Source organism: Rhinolophus ferrumequinum, unplaced genomic scaffold, assembly GCF_004115265.2.
Source record: "Rhinolophus ferrumequinum isolate MPI-CBG mRhiFer1 unplaced genomic scaffold, mRhiFer1_v1.p scaffold_63_arrow_ctg1, whole genome shotgun sequence".
NCBI lineage: Eukaryota > Metazoa > Chordata > Mammalia > Chiroptera > Rhinolophidae > Rhinolophus > Rhinolophus ferrumequinum.
The window spans coordinates 98494-122266 of record NW_022680426.1 but is presented as its reverse complement, the minus strand read 5'-3'; the positions used below and the strand labels follow the sequence as shown (position 1 = coordinate 122266).

The 23773-nt window shown below is 45.2% G+C and overlaps 1 long non-coding RNA gene across 2 annotated transcripts; it reads left to right on the top strand.

The window, feature by feature from the left end:
• The first annotated feature begins 4732 nt into the window (after positions 1-4732).
• LOC117020054 (uncharacterized) lies at positions 4733-23138 on the top strand. 2 transcript variants are annotated; one of them, XR_004422618.1, is made up of 5 exons: positions 4733-8481; positions 11984-12756; positions 18458-18634; positions 19317-19520; positions 20211-23138. It is a non-coding gene; the product is annotated as an uncharacterized LOC117020054 (long non-coding RNA). The 2 variants fall into 2 exon arrangements; XR_004422617.1 differs by having other exon boundaries at positions 19933-23138.
• The last annotated feature ends 635 nt before the right edge of the window (positions 23139-23773 follow it).

Here is a 23773-nt window from a genome sequence, read left to right as displayed (position 1 = left end):
GAACAGATAAAGATGCTTCAGAGACAATTAGTAGAGCTTAAGTTGCCTGTGGGTAAAAAAAATTGTCCTCTGGGTCCCAGATTTCTTTAAGAATCAGTGGATCCTCGGGGTAAAGACCCCCCGCCAAGTTAAGTTAACCAGGATCAGATTCTGTTGTGCGCTCCCCTCTTCAATTGGCTTACAAAGAAACTCATAAGCAAAAAGAGTCTTTAAAACAATTTGGAGTATATCCTGTTTTTGAAAGGCTTGACCAGACAAAAAAAAAATGTGTTTAGAGAATGGAGGCCTTTTCAATAAAAACAAATAAAAAAAATCAAAAAAGCTTGCGCACAGTACGGTCCCATTGCCTCTTTTTCAATGGCAATTTTAGACGTTTTGTCTAGTAAAACATTGGTTGCTCAGTGATAAAATTCTCGCCTGCCACGCAGGAGCCCTGGGTTTGATTCCCAGCCTCCCCATTAACCTTTTAATACAGAAACAGTTTGATAAAGGCCATATAATTGAATCTACTTCACCTTAAAATTCGCCCATTTTTGTAATTAAAAAAAAAAAAAAAAAAAAATCGAAAAAATAGAGATTGTTACAAGATTTTAAAAAAGTAAATAAAACTAGCCTATAAAAAGATATCAGTGGCGAGTCTTTCCCCAAGACATGACAAATAGCCCCAACTTGTGTCAGAAGTTTGTTAGTAAAACAATTGATAACACCAGAAAACAGTTTCCTTCTGTTTACATCATTCATTATATGGATGACATTTTGTTGGCCTGTAAGAAAAAAAGGGTGTTGTTAGCTTGCTTTGTAAATATAAAAGAAAACCTTCTGGCCTCAGGTCTTATTATTGCACCCGAAAAAGATACAGAGAAGTGAGCCTTATTCTTACTTGGGATTTCAGTTGTTTGCTCAGTATTTCACTCCACAAAAAATAGAGCTTAAAAAAGATCATCTTAAATCTCTTAATGATTTTCAAAAGTTGTCAGGAGATATTAATTGGCTGCACCCTTCTTTGGGATTAACTACTGGAGATCTTAAACCACTGTTTAAAATTTTAAAAGGAGATTCTGATCCGACCTCCCCCAGGTCTCTTACTGAGCCTGCACGGAAGGCTCTCTCTAAGGTTGAGAAAGCCATTCAGCAAAAAATTCTCTTTATTTTGCCAGCAATTCTCTATCAATCATGTTACTGGCATTCCTTACAATCCCCAAAAACAAAGGATTGTTAAACGCACTCATGGCACATTAAAAGTCATTTTACAAAAAATAAAAAAGGGGGAGTTATATCCCCTAACGCCCCATAATTACTTGTCTTTTTATTCAAAATTTTTTGACCTTGGATGCCCATGGTAAGAGTGCTGAGGAGCGCTTTTGGCATCCTTCCACTGCCACTCAGGCTTTGGTCAAATGGAAAGACCCACTTACAGGCTCTTGGCAAGGCCCAGATCCAGTCCTCATATGGGGCCGAGGGCATGTTTGTGTTTTTCCACAGGATGCAGAAGGCCCTCGGTGGCTGCCAGAACGATTGGTGCGACATGTGGACCCTCTACTTGCTGATGACATTGATGACCCTCAACAATGCAAAAGAAGACCAGACGTATTGGGCCTATGTACCTGATCCACCAATCCTCCACCCTGCTGTATGGGAAGGTCCTGAGATTCCAGTTTATGTCAATGATACTCACGCCCTAGGATTGCCTTCTAATGGACACATAAAACAACATTTAAAAAGTTTTGTAAATCAGGCACTCCCTACAGTCAGGTGGCTGATTTACAAGATGGGACTAGAGATTGGACGACTGTTGTTAAGTCTGTTAATATATCTGCTTGTGTTCCTTCCCCATATACACTTTTGATTGGAAATATTAATGTACATTTTGTAGGAGTTCAGTATATGGGAGATGTCATTCAAAGCATAAAGGTTAAATCTCATTTGAAATGTCATTCTGAATATCATTGGATATGTGTTACTCCTAAAAGATATAATAATAGTCAATATAATTGGAGTCGGGTTCGTTTACATCTTCAAGAAATTTGGCATGATGTTAATGTGTCTTTAGATATGTTTCAGCTTCATGAGAAAATTCAAAATATGAGAGAAGCTGAACCCTTGAAATTTGATGCAGCCCAGGCTGCTTCTGAGTTTATTGATGCTCTTAGAAATGCTATGCCATCTATGCCTCATATTACCCATTCTGTTGTGATTTTTCTTACACTAGGCATCTGTGTCTGTGTGATTCTGTGCCTACTCCCCATCCTCATTAAATGTTTCATCAGCAGGATGTTAGACTTGCGAGCTGACATCCATCAGCTTGAACTTAAGACAAAGCCTTAAGTCTCTCTCTCCCCCTTGTATGTATTGGGACGGGTTAGCCAATGACGGGTAAAATCCTGGGAGGTCCTTCAACACCTAAGACAGGGCTTGTATTAAAAAATACAAGTTCCGAAGACGGGTTAATTGATGAGACGGTCCCGGGGTGCCTAAGACAGGCACCGTCACCTTATATCTCCTGTAATATGGATTTTGCTTCAATAAAATAAAAAAGGGGGAGATGTGGGGAGCCATAATTTCTTGTTATTTTAATGCCTTGCAGACTGGCTCAATTTACAATTAACTTGTTTCAGCTTCTAAGGCATTATCTCTGCCTGCACCTGGAGGGTGCTTGCAAGCTGCTGAGGAATGAGGTGGGAGTGACCGGTTCCCGGACACTGAGGACTGAAGACTAGCAGGATAATTGGTGGGCTTTGTCATGAGATAATGACTTTGGGAAAGTTTCAAGGATTTTGTAGTTTGTATGTAACAGTCATAAATTTACTCTTAATGAGATAATACATACTCATGATTGTTAAGCTGCATGTACACAGATGGTATAAATTGGTAAAAGAAAATAAACTCGGGGCTTCAGTATCACTGGAGACCGGCCGCATCATCATCATTGTGAGTGTCTTTTCATTCCCACTCCCCCTTTCAGGATCTGCGTTGATTCGTGGCTGCTGGTCAGCCGCACACACACACACACACACACACACACTTGATAATTTAGAAGCATTTATTGATTGATTTCAATGAGAGAGCCACTGTTCTATGCTCTGTAGCTATAAAGCTGGGGCAGAGGTGGGGGTGAGAATCTCAATACATGATTTCTCTCTAAGACGCTTACAGACTAGAAAGAAAAAAGATCAAAACAAACAAACAAAACAAAACCCCATGGGTGCAAGGTTGTAAGCGCAGCAATCAATGCCTGCTAAGGTTATTATAGACACACAGGGATGGGGCACCCAACCCAATCTGAAGAATGGCTGGAGGAGGTTTCAGCTGAGCTGAGCCTCAAAGAAGAAAAGGATAGAAGCCAGGAAAAGAGGAAGGGAATGGGAGTGCGCAGACAGCATGAGAAGGATAGCAAGGGAAGACATACACACAGTGGGGACAGGGACAACGCTGCAAGGTGGCTGGAAATGACACTGGTGAGGCAGACATGAATGTGTAAGCTGGTAGGACATGTGGACTGAATCTCCCAATGTCATTTCAGCAGGGGACCAGCATGGTCAGATGTCAGTTTGGAGCAGACCTCTTTGGCATCTGGCTATGGAATGGCTGAGGCAAAAGAAGGTTGGAGCAAGACGCACAGGTTGAGAAAGCATCAATGAGGGCTGGGGCAAGTGTGCGTGGGAGCTGGCTTTTATCATCTCACAGAACACAATTAAGTTTTCAGGAATTTGGGGGAGAGACTGTGAAAACTTTGATAGCTTGAAATCATCCACAGTAGGAATATTTGCTCTACAGAAATTAATAATTGCTATAAAGCAAGGCTTCCCTCCAGAGCAGGTGGTTAAACATTTACCAGCACATCACTGATGGAAGTAGAGATGCTAATAGATTCCAGAAAAGCTTAAGAAGTAAAAAGGGGCAAGCCTTGATGATTAATTCAATATGGGGGAAGAGTCAGAGGTGCATCCAAATTTCTAATGTATACAAATGGGTGAATGTCAATGACATGAGTTGCGATGGAGAATAGCGAGGAGAAGACAGTTTGGCCAAGATAATGAATTTGGCGGTTGTAACACGTTGATTTTGAGATTCCAGCAAGCAACTGATTGCAGACGTCTGAAGCTTGGAGGAGGGTATGTGCAAGGCCATGAGGGTGAGTGAGATTGTCCAGGGTGGGGAAGGAGAGCGTAGAAGCATTAAGCATTAAAGGGTGCTGAGGGGGAATATCAGGAACACAAAGATTTCAGCTATGAGGGAGCTCTTAGGGCATTCGGAGCAGCAGGAAAAGCACAGAGCATGTGATCACAGGTGTCAAATGCAGCAGAGAGGGTCAATAAAATAATTCAACGGTATATATCTATAAGTGATGCATCCCATTTCACCATTTTGAGGTATAAAAAGTGGCATTTCTTTAGTATTCAAACACCCAATCCTCTAATTATCAACCACCCATCCTATCATTCTTAGGGTTTCTATCTCATATAGAGTCAGACATGCTTACACGGTGTAGATATCTGTCCCAGAAAGTGAATATATTACACTCTATTACCGTGTTTCCCTGAAAATAAGACCTAGCCGGACAATCAGCTCTAATGTGTCTTTTGGAGCAAAAATTAATATAAGACCCGGTCTTCTTTTACTATATTATAAGACCAGGTCTTATCTAACATAATATAATATAAGACTGGATCTTATATTAATTTTTACTCCAAAAGATGCATTATCGCTGATTGACTCGCTAGGTCTTACACGAAAATAAGTAGTTCTGTTTCTCTGAAGAACCCTGATTAATACAAACAAAAAGCCTAAACTGAAATTAAGTTAATTTGGTGTCTACTAAAATAGGACACCACATACAGAGAACCAAAAGGAATTCACATTTTTTTCAGAGCTAGAGGGAAGCTAAGAGTTCACCTGTCCTGGCCTCTTTACCTCCCTGATAGAGAGGTAAGTCCCAGGGTACTCTGCCCCTTCCTGAGTCTCAGGCTGGGCCCAAGTAGTCTAACACCCAGGACTGTGTCCCCCATTCCACCAGGGACTTCTGAGAAGAGAGCTATCTCATTGTGGAAAAAATAAATGAGATGGAAAACAGACAAATCACATGTGTGTCAACACTGACAGGTGAATTAGTTAATCAGAAGCAAGAACCTATGCAGAAAATGAAGTACTGAGACTATTTCTCACTCCTCAAGCATACATAGAAGATAATGACAATACTTTTCAGACCATGACAAAGAATTGTGATATCATGATTATTTTTCCAAACCACTGGCTCTGGCTAATTAATACTTTAACAGAAAATTTTGCTCCAAGAACTCTTAACAGTTTTACAGCAAAACAGGGAAACAAAGATTTAATGTTTACTCTATGCTCTGCCTTGATTTGATAGCAAAGATGGCAGGCACTAAGACAGCTTCTCTGTATACGCAATGGGAAAAGAGTAGGAAGCCATTAATAAGTAGTATTACTGTGGTATTCTTATTTAATAGTCACAGAGGACCAACAATCCCCTAAAGGATAAACACCCAACTCCTTCCCAGTGAGTTTATTGTTTCACGATTTAAGGACATAGGATAAAGGAGAGGAACAAGGACCACAGACAAACACACACACACACACACACACACACACACACACACACTCACACACTCACTCTGGCTTTTCATAAAGCAGCACCATTTTCCCTGGGATTCAAGATACTTGGCTGAGTCTGTTGCAAATCGGCGGCAGTTGAGAGTCTACTCCCAGAGCCTCTTTCTGATGGAAGCCTCGACTACACACCTCACTCCTCATACTGTACAGGCAGATGCTGCATGTCAGTAAGAGGAAAGCGACCTATTAGAGATTATACACGTAGTTGTCTGAGTCCCTCTTTCCAATTCATTCAGGTGTATATCTGGAAGTGGGATTGCTGGGTCACGTGTTAATTCTGTTGAACTTTTCGAGGAACCCATCCTCAGAATATTTGGAGTCAGTGGTGAACTGAATCTAAAGCTCAAAGGAAGCCCAGACCAGTTCAGCTACTGAGTAGATGTTGGCCCAACAGGAGAAGGGACATATCCTTTCTGGGACAATATGATTATTTACTTCAGGCTCTAATGTTCTTTTTATTCATCCATTATAACTGTAAACTCAGTGATTTTAATTACACTAATAGTTGTGCAATCATTACAATCCAGTTTTAGAATATTTTCATCACCCCCAAAATTCCCTCGAGCTTGTTTGCAGTCAAAGTTACTCCCAGCACCAGGCAAGCCCAGGTCTGCTTTCTGTCTCTCTGTTTCCCTTTTCCAGACATTTCATATATATATAATCATGGTCTAGGTAGATCTTTTGGATCTGGTGTCCCAAGTATGAATATTAGTTTACTAGCTCAGATGTACATAAAAATATTACATATTTTTACTTTCTACTCAGCCCGTGCCAGTAGGAATGTAGGGAGTTCCACTGTCAGGCATCACTGCGGCCTAGAGTGGAGGGTCTCCTTCTCTAGGGTCGTGCAAAAATCTAGAAGGGCCTTCGGTACCATTGGAATCAGGACCACTTATTCTTCAGCCCATTAATCTTGCTGCTGATACCCTCATTATCCAATACATGGGTTCTTCTAAGGAGAAGGCAGGTTGCTCTATTATTTCCAGTGACAAGTGTGGACTCCAGAATCTGCCAAAACTGTGGGATCAGGTTCCCTAGGTCTAATAGATGCATCACACAGCTGTGTGACACCAAGAGCTTGCCTGGTGCTGCAGGGGCTCAGGAGACCACTAATCCCCACCCCTTCCACTCTAGAGCAGTCATTCTTCTCTCCAACTGCTGTAAAAGCCCCCTACCCCATCCAGCCTATCTCCCCTTTCCCCACCAGGACACCTGGGATATATACACTTGTATTATAGCTTGCCACTTGTATTAGGATTCCCCCGCACCCCGTGCCGGTGGCTCGTACCAGTGAGCAGCGTGGATGCTCATCCACACGCTGCTTATTCCCACTGATTTCAGCAGCATCAGCCCCTTAATTCCAAAATCAAGGCTTCCGGGTATGATGTCCTTCTTGGTCTTCAGCACAAACCTGCTCCCAGACTCTCTTCCAGATCACCTGCAACCCCGCCCTCATTGCTGTTTTTCAGTCTTGCTCCAGGGTCCCGTTGCCTGCCCGGTGCTCGGACCGCAGCACCTTGGCCTAGACCTTGATCCTGAGATCAGATGACTTCTGCGTCAGGGATGCTCATTCCTGCTCACCGTGCTTAGACTGCAAACTAGCGCGGTTCTCCCTCCTTCCTCGTCTTGTTTCCTTCCTTTTAATTCTGACAAATCCGGAAGCATCTTCTTTCCTCTGGTCCAGTATAGCAATACTCCTGCTTCCTAGGTACAATGCAGGTCAACGCAGTAAATCCCGCTGCCTGGGGCAGCTGAAGCATCCAGGAACAAAACCAGGTGTTTTGTTCCCTGGTAACAAAAGCCGAAAAAGCATCCTGCAGGCTTTTTGTTTATAATTAAAGGTCTATTTTAAGCGTAAAATCAGGTGGAAAGCCATGCGTGTTCAGTTACCTATATCCAAATGTAAGGCTTTTAATAGAGATCGACGTCTAGTTCCAAGGGTGCTTGACACCATGCTCCTCTTGCCACGGGGTGCAGAGACCCCTTGTGGATATGGCTTTATAGAGGGACCCCGTGGGGAAGACTGACTTTGCACACGTTTTAATTAATAATTTATTTTGACTAACGCCGTTCCTCACGGTTATCACACTGACACCTTGGCGCAACCCTCATTATCCAGGTGGGTGCCTTGAGCCAGCGCCAGTCGGCGCAGGGAAGAGGAGCCGCAGGATACTCGCCGCAAAGCCCTCGGAGGGCGGGGCCTGTCGAGGGGCGGGGCCCGGGAAATTCCCGGCGGAGGCGGGGAGGCCCGCTCGGCGTCAGCTGTGCGTCGCTGGGCGGGGTCGCGAGGCCGCAAGTCCGCCCGAGGCTCCCCGAGTGGCCGCCGCCGCCCTCCCGCGGGGCCTCCGGTCCGCGTCTGCATCCGGGCCCCGATGCCGAGGAAGCAGTGACCCGGAGCAAGGCGGGAGCGCGGGCGCCCGGTCTGCCGGGGCCGGGGGCGGGTAGGGGTTGGGCGAGGGCGGCTCCTTCTCTGCCTGCCCCGGAAACTGTTCCCGCGGACCCCTTCCCTGCCAGCCTGACCCAGTAGGCGAGTGGGTGGCGAGGGGTGGGGAGTCCCCTCCTGCGGGGGGGTTTCCAGTTCCCGGCGGATCCTGACCTGGTGGGGAAGGGCCGCGCGGGCGGCCGTCCCTAAGCGCCCTCCCCGTCACCGGCCTGGCCGGCCGCGGGCGACTCGTCTGTGGGTCGCGCAGGTGATGTAAGGTGATTCCCTCCCGCGGGTTGGGAACGACTAGTGCCTCGTTATCAGGAAGTGGTTAAGAGTAGGCCTTTGGAGACGTGGAAAACTGAAAACTACTCTAGCTTTAGGAAATGGCCCCGCAACGCTAAGGAACAAAGGACTTCTCTCAGGTGGTGGTGTTAAGATCCGGAATTGTCCCCCTCAGACAGACAGAGAACCCGCACAATAATGCAAGTCACACAGCGAGGTTTATTTCCAGCCGGCTGGGGTCCGAGTCTCTGCCCGACGCAGCGGGTTTTAACAAGGACCCCAAACACTTAAAGCCAAGGGGTTATATAGCATTTTCAAGGCCTTCCATAGCTTCTGAGAGTACAAGATAAACTTACAGGACTTACATAGTTTCAAAGAGTATAAGATTTACTACAGGACAAGGAGACCAGGAGTATAAGATAAGCTACAGGACTTGCATAGCTTCAAAGAGTATAAGATTTACTGCAGGACAAGGAGACCAGGAGTATAAGATAAGCTACAGGACTTCTAGTCGCCATGCTGCAACTGCCCACATCCTGGAATTTTATAATTACGTTGTTTCAGGCTAGGGGCTGTTAACCCTGACCTGAAGATAGCAGTTCTCATGCTAACAGTCTCTTACATGCTAACAGTCTCTTACATTTCCCCCCTGTGTGTTGTTCATAATGAGGAATCTTGCTCATGTACGGGCCAGCCGTAGAGGTCCTCACGGGTGGGCACTGTCTCATACTGTTGTCTTAGGACCATGAGCTGGACAGTATTAACACGATCTTTTACAAAATGAATAAGCTTGTTTAATATGCAAGGGCCCAAGGTTAGAATAAGCACAAGCAAGATAATTGGGCCCACTAAGGTAGATACTAAGGTGGTGAGCCAAGGAGATCTGTTAAACCAAGCCTCAAACCAGTTCTCCTGAGCTTCCCTTTCCCGTTTTCTCTTAGCTAACCCTTCTCTCACCTTTGCCATGGATTCTTTTACCACACCAGTATGGTCAGCATAAAAACAACATTCCTCCCCCAGCGCGGCACACAGTCCCCCTTGTTGGAGGAACAACAAATCAAGTCCTCTTCTATTCTGGAGTACTACCTCGGATAGAGAGGTGAGCGACTTCTCTAAATGACTAATCGAGGTTTCCAACCTTTCTATGTCCTCATCTATGGCCGCCCTTAGGGAGGTCATTCCTGATTTTCTTTTCTAATTCTATCCTCCCTTTCTTTGGGAGTCTCTCGAGTGTTGAAGACTCTCTCCGCTACTTTCATTAAATCCCGGATAGACATTTCTCCCAGTCCCTCCTGTTTGTACAATTTCTTCCTAATATCTGGGGCAGCCTGGTTTATAAAGGACATAATTACAGCCGACTGGTTTTCCTCTGCCAGGGGGTCCAACGGGGTGTACTGTCTGTAAGCATCATAGAGGCGTTCTAAAAACACGGCCGGGCTTTCATTATCCCCTTGCATTATAGCTTTTACCTTGGCCAAATTGGTGGGGCGGCGTGCCGCCGCTCGGAGACCTGCCATAAGAGTCTGGCGGTAGACTCGGAGACGCTCCCTACCTTCTGCGTTCCCAAAGTCCCAATCCGGTCTATTCAGGGGAAAGCGCTCGTCTATCAGGTTCGGCAAGGTCGTCGGTCTTCCGTTGTCGCCGGGGACATTTTTTCTGGCCTCGGTGAGGATTCGCTCGCGCTCCTCGGTGGTGAATAAGGTCTTAAGAAGCTGCTGGCAATCATCCCAAGTGGGACTGTGTGTGTGCATGACAGACTCGAACAGGTCAGTTAGGCCTTTCGGGTCCTCAGAAAAAGGAGGGTTTTGAGCCTTCCAGTTGTACAGATCACTGCTAGAAAAAGGCCAGTACTGGTATGCTCGCTCCCCATCTGGACCAGTTCCTCCTAGTGCTCGCACAGGGAGAATCGGCGCCCCAGCGGAGGTGGAGGAGGACGGTTCCTCCTCTGGGGTCTCTTCCCGGCGTCTGCGAGGCCTCAATCCCCTCGCCGGCCCTTGAGCTGGGGCAGGGGAACCCGGGGGAGGGGGAGCCATTGGGGAGGCGGTAGAGTGAGGCAGCTCGGAAGGAGCGGCAGCCTCAGGCGGGAGCGGCGCCATCGGGCTGGGCGCGCGCCGCGGCTGGAGCGGCGCCACCGGCGTAAGGAGGGGGGGTCTCTTCCAGATCTAGGTCTATCAGGGAGGGGTATATGTCTGACCCCTCCTGAAGGATGGGTCCCTGGGTCGGCTTCTCCGGGGGTTTCGGGCCGGCCGTGGGCACTGCCGACTGGCGGGAGGGTCCCGAAACGGTCAGGACTTTAAGGGGGAGGGGGGGATCTTCTGGCTTGTCGGGGATAAAGGGCTTAAGCCAGGAGGGAGGACTCTCTACTAAGGCTTGCCACATCAAAATATAGGGATATTGGTCCGGATGGCGCCGATTAATAATATCTCGGACCTTCTTAATAATGTCTAGGGAAAAAGTTCCCTGGGGGGGCCAGCCCACATTAAAAGTAGGCCATTCTGCAGAGCAGAATGTATCAAACTTACCTTTCTTCACTTCCACACCATGATTACGAGCCTTGGCGCGGATTTCAGGAAAGTGGTTCAGGAGCAGGGTCTTAGGTGTTACCTGAACCTGTCCCATAATTGTCACAAAGAGAAACCAAGAAAAGGCAAAAGAAAGGACAAAAGACACAGTGCCAGCAAATACACAACTTCGCACAGGACTCTTCAACACCCACCGGCCGGTCAACCACACCACATCCACAGGCGCCGTTTCAATCACACCAGTCTCACCACGCTCAAGATCCTTACCTAGGGCCCGTCCAAACGGCGTCCACTGTGGACGTCGCTGGGCCACCTTCTCGTCGGGGACGTCTCCCACGACTTCAAGTAACGAAGCATCCAGGGTCGTAACCTGCACTTTCCTTCCCGTGAGAATTCTCAACTGGGACCGGGCAGAGACCTGTTTCAGTCTCTCCGGTCGAGGACCTGTTTCAGTCCTCCCCTGTTTGGGACCGGGCAGAGACCTGTTTCAGTCTCTCCGGTCGAGGACCTGTTTCAGTCCTCCCCTATTGGAGGTGGCCAAACCTCCTTCCGCGGTTCCCTATGTAAACCTCGGTATCGGGAGTTGTCTGTTCCCCTGAGGGGGGGCGTCCCGGGCGAGCCCCCAAATGTTAAGATCCGGAATTGTCCCCCTCAGACAGACAGAGAACCCGCACAATAATGCAAGTCACACAGCGAGGTTTATTACCAGCCGGCTGGGGTCCCCGTCTCTGCCCGACGCAGCGGGTTTTTAACAAGGACCCCAAACACTTAAAGCCAAGGGGTTATATAGCATTTTCAAGGCCTTCCATAGCTTCTGAGAGTACAAGATAAACTTACAGGACTTACATAGTTTCAAAGAGTATAAGATTTACTACAGGACAAGGAGACCAGGAGTATAAGATAAGCTACAGGACTTGCATAGCTTCAAAGAGTATAAGATTTACTGCAGGACAAGGAGACCAGGAGTATAAGATAAGCTACAGGACTTCTAGTCGCCATGCTGCAACTGCCCACATCCTGGAATTTTATAATTATGTTGTTTCAGGCTAGGGGCTGTTAACCCTGACCTGAAGATAGCAGTTCTCATGCTAACAGTCTCTTACATGCTAACAGTCTCTTACAGTGGGACACTGAACAGCCACCTGAAGGGAATCTTCATACACCGTGTGTCTAGAACACGTGTGTACGTATGTGTGTGGATCTGTGTACATACATACTCATGTACATGTATTTAGACAGAGAGAAGATGAATATTTGATGAGGCTGAGGAATTGCTTTTACTGTTGGAGATGCGTAAGCTGGAGGCAATAAACCTCGAGGAGAGAAAATGAAACCAGGTTCCTCTGCCTCCTCCACCAGGAAAACTGTTGTAGGAAATGTGTGCCACAGAGATACTTAAGGAGAACCAAAGCTGTAGCACAGCAAGGTGGGGGTAGGGCGCGGAAAGCCTGAGATCTGGTTCCGCGTGGCACTGTGAACAGGAAACCCCCCTTGCTCTTTGTGGAGGGGCCGGGCTCACCCGCAGGCCCTGCCCAGTCTGTAGTGGCCGGGAGACCCTGACAGGAGGCCAGGGCCAGGGACCGCCCTGGAACGGACTACCCTGGAGACAGAAGGCAATGATTAGAGTCTTTGGGATGAAGGATCCATTTTTCTACTGGGACAGTGTCAGTGGTTCTTTAGACATTGTGAACAGCATTATAAAAGTAGTACCTTTTTTGTAATTGACCTCAGGTTGCATCTTGTGCTATGGAATCCAAATAAACCCTCCAGAAACCAAAACAAACTTATTCTTGAAAGGCATTGCTCACCGTAGTATTTATTACCTTACCATGGAAGCCCCGCCTTTAAGTAGATCTCCGAGCCCTGCTTCTTGTGAATTGTATACAGACTTGAACGGTTGGTTTGTTTGTTTGTTTTGTTTTTTAAATATTTTACTGGGGAGGGGGAACAGGACTTTATTGGGGAAGTGTGTACTTCCAGGATTTTTTCCAAGTCAAGTTGTTGTCCTTTCAATCTTAGTTGTGTAGGGCGCAGTTCAGCTTCAGGTCGAGTTGCCGTTTTCTAGTTGCAGGGGGTGCAGCCCACCATGCCTTGCAGGAATTGAAGAGTGGATCAGGCAGCCTTGTGGTTGAGAGCCCACTGGCCCATGTGGGAATCGAACCAGCAGCCTTCGGAGTTAGGATCATGTAGCTCCAACCGCTTGAGCCACCTGGCCTGCCCAGTACTTGAACCGTTTGATGTGTTCTTTGGAATCTATGGAACAGTAAATACAAAGGAAAATGAAAAAAGTAAACTTTGTTTTTTGAAGATAACATCTATTTCATTCAGAAAAAATATATATATTCAAAGTTTTCATTGTTTTCACTTTGATGTGCATGAGGATTGAATAACAGAATATATGTTATGGAAACATGTCCAGATACCTTTGTATTAAGTTGGTGCAAAATTAATTGCGGTTTAAAAGGTTAAAAATAAATGCAAAAACCTCAATTACTTTTGCACCAACCTAATAGTAATATGAAACACAGTACTAATTTTCAAGGTAAATTTTAAAAGTTGAATTTAAGAATGTGGAAGTGAAAGCCGTAAAACTGTAGAGAAACTCATAATACTAGCATGCGGGTTTGTCACCTACACAGCAGGAAGTGTTTTACTAGTGTTAGACTTTAAAATACCTTGTTAAACTATATGTTCATTTCATTTCAACAAACATTTACTGAGGGCCTGTTGTGTGCCAGTATCTAGGAAGAATGAAATAAAGACCTGAGCCTAAGTTTGACAGGAAGATGGATTGGCATGGGGTGATTACTTTGCAGAAAAGGGCCAAGGAGGGGGAACGTGCTATTGGGTACGCAGAGGAAAGAACGAGACATCTATTTGAGCTGGACATTGAACTGTCTAGTGGCTGTTTGTCAGGGCAAAAGGGGGCCATTCATTTCAAGCACCGGACAGAACACAGATACAAGGGCATAGAAGCAAGAGTACAGGGAACTGTGAGCTCTGTAATGCCCTCTGGGTATGAGTGGCATGGCGACAGATGATATTGGTGGTTAAGTGACAGCCAGATCGTGAAAGGCCCCATTTGTCTCACTCAGGAAGGAGCTGGACCTCTGTCTTGTATGGGAAGGGTTTTAAGCAGGCGGATGAGCTCATATTGAGAAAGAAACCATGGAGGTAATGGGGCTGAGAGGGAAAGATACGAGAGTCAGGCTGTGTAGGAGGCTATGAAATTTCATTCAGCAAGTATTTGTTGAACCCCCAAATATGTCAGGTAATGTCCTAGGTGCTGTGGACAAAATAGCCAGAAATCCTGTACTCTGTGGAGTGCAAGGTTGATATCTGTAGTCCAGACAAGACAAGAAGGGCCTGACCTAAGCTGGTGAGGATGGAGAGGGGGCAGAAGTGACAGCCTTTGGTGACCCATTAGTGACCCATTAGACTTGGAGGAAGAGGAAATGGGAAGAATCAAACACAACTCCCAGGTTTCTGCCTGGGACGATGAGGTGACATCTATTTTCCATTTTCTGGATATTAGCAAGTTGCAAAATCAGGATACCGTTTCTGGCATACAAGGTGAGAGTTGTTTTTATCCCCTTAGATGGATCCATACTTTGAGTTCTTTTCCCAGGATGGTGATGGGTTTAGTTGATGCAGTCTTGGAATCTTATTCAGCTTTCTTGTGAACCCAAACCAGACTTTGCCAATAGCCAGCTATCATCTCCAATCAACAAATAGGTTTTCACTGTTTAAAATTTCTTCATCCACATGGGGATTGCACCTATGAATACTTAATCAGCAAATTTGGAGAAATCACCACACCAGGGTAGGGTCCTAGACTTATTTTGTGTTACGTATTCCCACTGGTCCAATGTCCAGTGGGTGGAAGTCAGTATAAGGCAGATTTAAGTTCAATACAAAATGACTTTCTGGCAATCAGAACCATCCTGTAATATAACGGGCAGTTGCCTGCTAAGGTCATTGCTCATATTTTCTATCATTAAAGTCATTTACGCCTGGTCTATATGACCATCTGCCACAAAAGCCAGACGACATTTTTTTTTCAAGACCAGGGTTAAATTTCTAATCCGCCATCTTGGACCGCCAGAGCCAGAATAAGGAGTTGGACTGGATCATTTTAAAGCCCAACTCAAGGATGAGATTTAAGCTCATGCCTACAAAGTCAAATCATTGCTATAACTACGTGACCTCTGGAATTAAGAATGATAAAAATATATAATCAGGAATTCACATAGTGGATCTGGGAATAAAATCCAGGAGATTTTGCTTTTGATCTTTTTACCTTCTAGGTCGCTCTCCTTCCTCATCAGTGAAATCTTGACAAATCCTGTGTTAAATTAATTCAGCCTTCTGTAGTTAAATATCTTGTAAAGGACACATTTCAGATCCACATTGGTTGGCCTTTTATGGAAAAATCTGTTATCAGGTAGAACCTTGAAATAAATGGCTTAGTTCCAATTTCCATAACCTTTGAAGATGCGTGCAAGGATGTATAATACATCTCTGTGTTTGTTTAATTGAAAGTAGCTCAAGGTGTTGTTAAAAACAGAGTACTCAGCTTCCTCTAACTGGCATTCTATCAAGAGACCTTTCACATATGCACTGTACTGTGATAATTCATAATAAGGCCCCTCGAAATATTCTAAAATCATAAAGTTCTCTTTGAGTCACCAAAAGTCAGTTAAATTGCTTTTAGTAAAATTTTGGTAATAATTTACATGCTTATAATTTTGGTACTTACATAGTCAGCACACATGCTAACTTTTTATTTACTGTGACATCTGCATTACCAAATAATTTTCCCTAAGAATGCTGAATGACAAAGGCTTTACTATAACTAGGATAGGCATATGTATTATCAGTGTGAGAGGGGGGCATGGCCCTGAGGGTGTTGGGGTACATGTGCTGTGATAATTCGGTATGGGTCGGACTGTGATCTTGTTAGAGGCTTAAGAACACTTTTTGAGCTGAAAACTACTGTAATGATCATTGGTCAGGTGACATCTGGAGGTCACACATCTGGTTAGTGGCACCCAGTGTTTATTCTACTGTCTCCCTTAGCATAACCCTATTTTTTTCCCCTGGTGTCCTTATAAAATCTGGGCAACCTGGAAAAGTGAGAAGCACCGATGTAATAACTAGAAACTGTTTAACTCCATTAAGCTGTGTCTAAAGACTTGGTGGAAGTGTAAAGGATAGTCAAAGAGGAAAAACATCTGGGTGATTTTCTTTCCTCCCTCTCCCCTCTCCTTTCCTTCTCTTTCCCCTCTCTTGGAAAAACTATTAAGGAGAAATGTGTGCGTATAATAAAATGGGACCAAACACATTTGTAGATACCTGCTTAGGTACGTTTTAAAAAATCTGTTAAATATTTCCATTTACTTTTTTGAAGTGTAGTGTAATCACTGAATACCTGAGGAAATTTAATGTGAACAAGTAAATGATGCACGTTACCAGGATTTTATCTTTAGGTCTATCAACTAGAATTTTAGTATTCCCCTGCAAAATAGATGGGAACACTGATGTAAAGTAAAACCCATTTTTATGAAATGTTAGCACCAACATCATTCTGTACAAAACTGAATTTTATGGAAAGCCAGAAACTGGCTTTATCCAAATTATTTTTGTCCAGATTATTTTATGCAAAATAATCCGGATTATTTTATTGTGGAAAATAACAGCCGCTCGTTCTCGTCCCCTGATGCCCTCAGAGAGCACACGTCAGCAGTCTCCTCTCTGCTGGACGCATTGGGACACGGGGCACATCGGTGCCTTCACGGCTCACACCTGAACACTGTGCTTTGTCAGTGTTTTCACTTCCCGACATTGCCATCTGCATTAAGGAATCTCATGAGAATGCCTTTCCTGGTGCCAGCTGCCCCGGGGAGGAGTCACACAGGTGACACTGGGGGGGCCTGCTGTCCCATCGGTAGTAGCTCCATCTCTGATTTCCTACAAGTACCTTTAGACCAAAGGCGGGTCGCCGGCCCTGGGTTCCAGGGCACCCCCAGAGAGCCCAGGTGCCGCCTCCTGTTGGATCAGGAGGAAGCACCGCCCTACACTAGTGTGTTTGGTTGCCTTTTCTCGTATGGGCACTGGGAGAGCATTCATAGTCGTGATGATACAGTGAGATATCAGAGAGTGTACTTCTCTCCCCTCCTCTTCACTGACTGCAGTTTCTCATAAAAAGGCTTATCTTCTTCATGAAGTGTGTAAAAGAAAATGTTTGCCTATAGCATGTAGCCAGCCGTGACAAGAGAGTTCTGTTTGCCCAGGTGATAGGCCCTACAGAAGTGGAGTTGGGATACACTTGTCTCTTATTTACGTCAGCTTTGCCCCCTCTACAGGTTAAGTGGTATGCTTAAAACAGTCTCAGAAGATGCAATAACTAGGCGAGATTTCTTAGTCTTTTTAGTGTGCTTTGCAAAATGATCAAATATTGAAGCCTAAATATTCAGTCATCCCTTTATCATCCCATAGGTCTGGGTTTGGAGTCATCCTTGATACTTGGTTGTGCCTCTTCTTAAGTGACCTTGGATGAGCTATAAAACCTCAGTGAACTCAGCTCTGTCACCTGTAAAATAAATACAGTTGAGTTTCAGTGAGGATTCGAAACTGACGTGTCTGATGCAGTGATTCGGGACATAGCAACCGAAATATGGTAGTTCTCCCTTTCTTCTTAGCCAAAAATACAAGAAATAAAATATGGAGATTATTAACAGCTTTATTGAGATATACTTAATATACCATACAATTCACCCACAATATGGAGACTTGAATGGAATGATTTGCATGGGAAAATCAGCTTAATGATACTTTGCCCATATCTACAAATATATATACATGGAAATCCTCCTGAATGATTCTTGCTAAGATTCCTGATCATCATGACGTCATGTCCTTTTTTTCCTCCTCTATTTCCCAACTTCTCACCGTACCCCTTTACACACCCATATACACAGGCATAAACAGGCACACACATACACACTAAAGCTAGGATATGCCTTTGTTTATGTCGTGCAGGGTGTCAGGCGGGGTCTCTGGTCCCACTCCCCACACAAGAACACAGGACATGGTGAGGCCAAACAGGAACACCCACGGAGCCATAGGTAGGGGAGTCATACCACTATACTCTCACTGGCGGCTGGGTTGGAGACACAGGAACCAGGAGCAACACAATTCTCAACCCTCACTGTGCCGCTTGCAGACTCAGCCACCATCTTCTTGCTAGTTCCCCCTTTTTTGCTAGCCTAGCCACGGCAGTTATATTAGTGCCCAATGGCTCACTGGTTACAGCTGACGGCCAACTAGCCACAGCTGATGGCCATTTGATCGCAGTCGATGGCCATTTACTACCTGAGCCAGCACCTTTCTATGTGAGGCCGAGAGCCTGGAAACTGCTTTTTGGGGCTCTGTCCCCACAGTTTAAAAGAGTCAAAAAATATTCAAAATATTATTGGAGAGAAAGTAGGCAACTTTTGGAATACACATTAGCAATTGCTAATAGATTTAGGGGGATTCATGAGGAACCCTTGCAGAGGAGGGACAGCTGTATTTTCTATTTGTAACTTTTCCACAGGATCTGTTGCCATGTCCCACCAACTGCTTAACTGCCTAACTGAAAAGGGGGACAGCCCCAACGAAACCACACGAAATGGACCCCCCAATCTAGCTCACCTAAACCTGGATACAGTCACCCCAGAGGAGCTGCTGCGGCAAATGAAGGAGCTCCTGATGGAGAACCATCAGCTGAAAGGTAAGCACCACCTGGCTCCCGTGTTTCTCCATTCACCCTGGACCTTCCTGAACATAATAATAAGGCTTGTTGTGAACAAGCCTTTGCAATAAGGCTTGTTGTGAACTCCCTGCTCTCTATCTGGTTCCCTGGGGGCAGAAAGAGCACAGAATTTAGCTTTTAGTAAAGCTAAAGCTGCTTTCATTGTTTACTTTTGGTGAAGGTAAGAATAAAAAGTATTTTATGTGTCTCAGGGAAATGGCATAATGACATTTAGTCCATTTAAAGGGAAAAAGAAAGAAAGAAGGCTGCTATTACTACAGAGTTAGTCCTAAATATTATTACCTGGTTAAGAGGAAGCATTCTAACATGTCAAGCCATGGCTTTTGGCAGGACCTGTGTTTGAATCTGGTCAGTCTTTGTAATTATACACAGGTATTTGTGCTATATGGAGGTACCCGAATCAATTTCATTTTCTTGAGAGTTATGAGGACTAGGAATAACATTAGACCCATTAGTCCTGTCTGAAAACAAAAGCCACTCATCTTGCTACAGCCTTCTTCTGGCTGACCCTTGGGCCCAGGCCCAACATGGCATCTTTAGATGCAGAGCCTCCTGGTGAAGGGGTCTGAGGGGCCGTGTGATTCATGAAATCAGGTTCAGGCCCCTGGTGTGTGACACCCTCACTCTGAACCCCATGCAGAAGCCATGGAGCTAAATAACCAAGCTATGAAAGGATGATTTGAGGAGCTTTCGGCCTGGACAGAGAAGCAGAAAGAAGAACGCCTTTCATTTTGAGATCCAGAGCAAAGAAGCCAAAGAACGCCTAATGGCTTTGAGTCATTAAAATGAAAAATTGAAGGAAGAACTTGGAAAACTAAAAGGGAAAACAGAAGGGTCATTCCAGGTGAGCAGACTAATTAGCTGTGATTTTATTTTACTAATATTTGTAGTGGAATCTTATTTGTCTAGACTTCTAGATCAAAACCTTTCATGGTTCAGGTTAGACAGATGTTTTGCATTACCTTGAAAGAAGTGTTCTTGCTGAGAAGATTGGTTGCAGTTTTAAGGGTCATGAATAATTGCTGTTGGGGGAAAGACATTTGTAAAGCTTTGACCATATTAATTATAGTCAAAAGAATGTTGCAGTTATAAACTAATGTTTTGTATTCATTATAGACAGTGCAGAAGGACCTCTACCTAGAACCATCCAAGTGGTAGTTTTTAGTGTGTGTCTGGGATATGAAATTACATTTTAAGAAATCTTTTACTCAGAAGTTTTACTTATTGACCTTGTCCTTCCTTTCTGTCTAAGATAGATTCATCACTTTTCATTGTACTTTTACTTCTGAAAGATGGTTTAACAAATGTCATATTGTGATAGAAGATTATATAGGGTTGCCGTGTTTTCATCGATCTAAAGAACCTGGGAAATATGCTCACAACCAAGAGTGGGTATCAAAGATGTTAGTGAAAAAACAAAGCAGAGCACATGTGCAGCCTCTGCCTGGTTGCTAACGCTCACTGGATATTATTTGTTTACATGGACGCATCTGCTGTTCATTTTCTTCCAAACCTGGATCTTAACTCTTTGGAGGACGGAGCACTGGGTTGATTCAGGGAGGACATAACTCCAGATATCAGTGATCTTTCTTGAGACTTTACCTTGAACTTTGATGATCTCTAATTTCTTGAATGGGTAAAGAATGTGAACAGAGAAATAAAATGGAAAGAAAGTAATGAAAAGGGGATGATATAGAATAATCTGAAGAATGAAAAGTTGTTTAGAACAGTATCAACTCGCGCTCTTGAGACAATGAAAACATTGAGCTTTAGTACATTTATATTAGTGTTGGAAATGTTTCACTGTGGATAAGGCTTACCACATCTGATGCTTCCAGTTGGAAGAGCATTACGTCACTTTTGGGGCAAATCGCTCATTGTCTGAATGTTTTTGAGGTGTAATACTCTGAAGAAATGATTACACCTGGGATATATGAGTAATTTTCTATTCTCTGGAAGAAGATATCTTATATGGTTTTCCTCCCTTGGCTTTTGGGATGTGAACTGACAGTTGGCTTCAGCTGGCTGGGGCCTAGCACATTGAAGCCAAAATGGAAGCTTCCAGAAGCAGTTTGAGATTGTCTGCCTGTAGGTTTTCTTCCAGATCCCAGTACTGGAAGAAGTTGAGATCAGAAGTTGAAACTCTGGACAGCTTGTTTCAATGTAGGCGATCTGTCAAAGTGAGCTACAAAACAGGACTCAGAAACGAGTCCTTGGGGCAAAGGACTTGGGTGTTTGGCCCAATGAGACACTTGGGGCTCTGTAATACCCTTGGCAGGAAAGGTGAGGAAGAGTGCCCACGTAGGGCCTGCCGACCTGGTTCCAGGTCCTCCTCTCCACCCGGAGGGCCGTGCGAGCAGGGGACAGATACCATCATATGCCACTGCGGTCGGTGGCATGACTAAAGTCGTGTGGCCAGAGAACAGAAAAGCCCTCCTCTTTGGTTCAAGAACGAAACCTGATTCCTGATCTGGGAATGACCCATTTAACTCGGATCTCAGCAGCACAGCACTCAGAACCTCAGCCCGACCTGGACAGGAAACTGTCACCGGATGCTGTCGTCCCTGTCACTGGCCCCCATGCACTCTGGAAGCCAGTGCAGTGCCAGGGCTCATAACTTCTGTGCCTAGAAAAACGCTCTCAACAAGCAGCCAGTTCAGCCTATCTCTGTTGCACCGATTAGATTAAAGATGAAGAAAGTCAGGGTCAGTGGGGAGAGACTCCTGGTCCAAAGCCACACACCTGGCCCAAGGCGACGCCAGGCACTGAAATAGGTATGACTCCAGGGAGCCTGGTGCCCTCAGATGCTGCTACACGGGCCACACCAATGACCTTCCTCTCTTCCCAACCACGACAACTTCTGAATACATGGCCTTATAGGACTTCAACTGTTTTTCTGCGTTGGTGGGGTGTCCTCCCTCCCGAATCAGACAGGAATGGGGACTCCCCCCGACAGCAGTGATGACCACGGGCAGTACAGGGCGCGTACACACCTGCAGCGTGGAGGAGAACGTGCAGAGGTGGACATTCCTCTTGGCCGCATGTCACAGACGGGGGAAGGTGTAGACAGAGCAGGGAATCATTGACCCCAGCACCCAGGCTGGCTGCTCGGCACCCATCGCGACGAGTGCTCAGTCTGGGCCAGAAGCAGAAGAAACCCACTCTAGAAAGGTGTGCCCAGCCACGGCCAAGGCCAGGGGCACAGTGGGCCCAGGAAGACCTCCTCACACAGGCCCTGCCCCCAACCCCTCCGCCTGCTGGCTCTGCCCAGCCAGCCCGGCCCTGCTACCTCCTGCCAGGTGGGCCCTGGGGCCGGCAGGGTCTGATGTGGGTGACACTGCTGCTGTTGTCTCCCTGCTCATCTGGTTGTGAGCCGTTACAACTTTCTGTGTTTTAGATTAACATGTTTGTGCCGGGGCACAGTCGTTAGTGGACAGGGCAGTAGTGAGGGGACGTTTTCCTCAGTAAATCTTCGGAAAGGTCCAGAGGCTGCTGGGCTGCGTGCACAGATTCCTGACCTCAGGAGGGGAGGCTGTGGTTTGGGGCACACAGATGGGCTGAGGACAGAGGAAGCCATGGCCTTGTCCACCAGCTCAGGGCCAGCCACCGCTCTGGGAGGTGGGGGTTTGTGCAGCAAGGGGGCTTCCGACAGCTGGACCGCCCATCACATCCTGCCCCTCTGGGTCTCTGCTGGGGAATCACTTTCCCCTCCACCCTTTCCTTAGGCATGGCTTATCTGTGCCTGGCACACAGTAGGTGCTCAATAAATGCTCATTAATTGAACGAATGGCAGAGATTGCAAACTGGTGGTCCAAGGGTCAAATCCAGCCATAGATGTGTTGAATCAAGCCAGCATGAATGAGTTGCTTCCATTTGATGACGAGGGTGCTTTTTCTCAGTTAGGATCATCTCTCTGTTGCAGGGAGAGCTCCTGTATGGGTTAATACACCCATGAGCTCTGTAAGTTCTGGGCTGCATCTTGGGAGCCCTGTTCAACCTGGATGTGTTCAATGACCAGAGAGTCTACCTCTAAACCCTTAAGTTCAGCATTACTCTCTGCATTTTTTAAGCATGTGCAGTAAAAATTCTGCTCTCTTTTTGGGTTGGATTGTGTGTCCAACCCTATTGTTTGGCCCGGGCACACCTCCTAACTCCACCGTTATAACGACGGAACAGCACACGCTGCTTTTGGAATGTGACATCCTTTAGATACCTGGTGGCTTTTCAGAAATGCAGACCCTTGATGGCTTGGGCAGTTTCACGAGTGTTCTTAAAATGAACAGGTAGATTCGAACCTCTTGATTTACATGATTTTGTGGGGTTCTCTGAGTCAAGCGAATAGCGAACCATTTTCAGAGGTCACCTCAGGCTGCTTACGGGAAGAACTCTTTATGGTTTTCTTTTTTTTTTTTTCCTGCCTTCTCTTCTTCTGGGATTCCCACTGTATGTCGGTTTGGTTGAACTCTTGGGCTCTGCTCATTTTCTTCATCCTTTTTGCTTCAGCCTTTTTGCTCTTCCAACTGAATAATTTCATTAGATCTATTTTCCAGGTTGCAGATTCTTTATTCTGTTTATACAATTCTGCTATTGAAATCCTGTAGTGAGCTTTTCATTTTAATTATTATACTTCTCATCACTAGGATTTGTGTTTGGCTCTTTTTAATAATTTCTGTCTCTTTATTGATATTTTCTATTTGTTCACATATTATTCTTATGACTTCCTTTAACTATTTCAACATATTTGAAATACATGATTAAAAGTCTTTGTCTAGTAATTCCAATCAGTGTGCTTCCTCAGAGACAATGACAGTTAACTTTAGTTTTTGTGTGACTGGGCCAAATTTTTTTCCATGCTTTGTAATTTTTCATTGAAAACTAGACATCCTGAATATTATCATGTAGTCTTTTCAATCAAGGTTTTCTCCCTCCTTAGGGTTTCTGTTGCTTGTAGGTTGTAGCTGCTTGTTTAATGAACTTTATCAACCATTTTACATGTCTGTATTCTTTATCATTTGTGAACTCTTAAGTCTCTGTACCTCTAGCTATTGTTCAGCTAGTGTTTTGACCTAAATTTTCTTGAACATTAGAAACAAAAAA